Here is a 2,493-nt window from a genome sequence, read left to right on the forward strand (position 1 = left end):
AGTCCACTTCCTACACAGACGTGCGTATAAGCGCATCTATGCGGACCAAACTAAACCCAGCAAACCAATCTAAACCTCCGTGTACCTCACTTTAATTACTTCAGGGGAGAAGGCACACTAGACGGGGGTTTGTCTGTCAGCTGGGCCTAATTGTTCACTAATGGCCATGATTTAAAAGGAAGATAAAAATGCATGATGAAACGCAAATGTTTGCTTTTTTGATAGTGGAATACTACTTGAAATCACGGAAACACATAAAATCCGTTTAATTCAAAGTACTGTTGGTTCATACCATCAGGGGTGAAATATGTAATTGTTGTACAAAAATAAATGGAGTGATTTTTCACAGATGGGACACCTTTTGTTTCACCTCTTCTGTGTAAAACTGCAGAAATTGGCCATGCTGTGAAATTGCAGCCAGGCCTTTCCTATATCTGCCCATTGCTCACTCAGACTGAACAGCTCTGGCTTGTCCTGTCGTACACTGAATCCTCAGACAGCTGAATGTCTCAGAACAGAGATGCTGAGCCCAGAGAGTCAGAAATGGGCAGCCAGGGAAACTACCAGAACTTTCTCATCTGAATCATAACTGCAATAAAACAAAAAACACTTGAGCTGTAAGACTGACAGATTGTGAAACACGTTCATAAATGTTTTCTCCAATATGTGTGGGTCCTTCAGACAACAGACCTCTTTAATTCTCCCACAGTTATCTAATCTATATTTATCTTCATCATCTTAAGCATCTAGATACAAAATAAACATTTTAAGTAAATGGACTCAGATGACATTTTCCAGTTGTGAACTGACACTAAAGAATTAGATAACTAATGTCATATCATTGTGCTGTACAGCACACAGATAAGTTATTAACAAAGGGTTTATAAATAGTGGATATTTTTTCCAAGATTATTCACTCCAGGTTGTATCAGTACATGTTCCATTTATTGAAAACATTAGAACAACATAAAATTAGAATGCAGTACTTGTAATGCAACCACTCTAAAGCACAAAGACTGACTCTTATGTGCATTTTAAGTTACATAGAATATGAAATGGAGATTCACTGTAATAATCTCTTATGTTTGATACAGTGTATGGTGCTCTAATGTTCCATAATGGAGTTATATGTTTGTAATACATATTTGTAATTCAAAATAATTTAAATATCATAATTGCATCTTAATCATAAACAGAATAAGTACTAAGCCTTCCACATATCTATGCAAATTTCAAATTTCAATCCTCAGCTTTCATTTTTAAGATGACGATACTCAAATATACATCCATACCAAACCTGACACTGATGTGGCTGTCTCTGTTCTATCTAATTGCACCTCTGACATACAAATTTGGATGACTCAAAACTTCCTTCATCTTAACTGCGACAAGACTGAAGTCATGCTTATTTGTGTCCCCCATCAACTTCGTAAAGCCAGTCCTGTAACCCTTTCTGTAGATGGCTCTGTACTTTTTCAAAATTGAAAAACCTTGGGGTTATATTCGATTCTGGCTTAACATTCGACCCACATGTGCAGGATACTGTCAAAACATCTTTTTTTCACCTTAGAAATATCACTAGACTACGCCCTATGCTATCATTAACTGTGGCTGAAAAGCTGATCAACACATTTGTATTCTCTCGAATTGACTACTGTAATGCTCTACTTGCTGGGGTATCTCAATCTACTCTGAACAAACTGCAGTATGTCCAAAATTCAGCAGCCAGAATCCTGACCAGGTCTAGTGCAAGTGTTCACATTACTCCTGTCCTGGAGTCCTTGCACTGGGTTCCGGTCAAATTCCGTGTAGACTTTAAAATCCTCATGCTCACCTATAAGGCTCTGCATGGCTTGGCACCTCAGTACCTGTCTGAACTATTATCGCCCTACTCCCCACCTCGCAACCTCTGCTCTTCAAATTCTGCCTTCCTTACTGTGCCCCAAGCCCGTCTACATTGTATGGGTGACAGGGCCTTCTCCTGTTATGCCCCCAAGCTCTGGAACTCTTTGCCTAAGGATATCAGAGAGTCACCTTCTCTAAACTCCTTCAAATCCAGACTCAAAACCCTCTTCTTCAGAAAAGCCTTTACTTAACTGGTTCCATTCTTCACCCCTCTGCTCTTCTTAGTACCAACATCCGCGGTCTCCTCTATATATTGTAATTGTGTCTTATCCTTAGTATTCTTCTTATTTATTGTTGTATTCTTCTTATTTATTGTTATTGTCATCCTGTAAAGCACTTTGAGAAGCCACCTTTAAAGGCGCTATATAAAATAAAGTTGTTGTTATTATTATTATTATTATTATTATTATTATAAATGCTGTATGTAGAAGCTTTAGCATCTAACAAAATCACAGATCATCTTGTTGTCTGTTTACTACAATATCTTCAATTTTTCCTTGGGCTCAAGATCAGTGTTATCACTTTGTTGCCTGATCCTGTCAGATCTTAGAAGCCAAGCAAGACTGGATCTGGCCAGAACAGTAAGCA

The sequence above is a fragment of the Lepisosteus platostomus genome, chromosome 11 (assembly GCF_059453375.1).
Source record: "Lepisosteus platostomus isolate fLepPlt1 chromosome 11, fLepPlt1.hap1, whole genome shotgun sequence".
Lineage (NCBI taxonomy): Eukaryota > Metazoa > Chordata > Actinopteri > Semionotiformes > Lepisosteidae > Lepisosteus > Lepisosteus platostomus.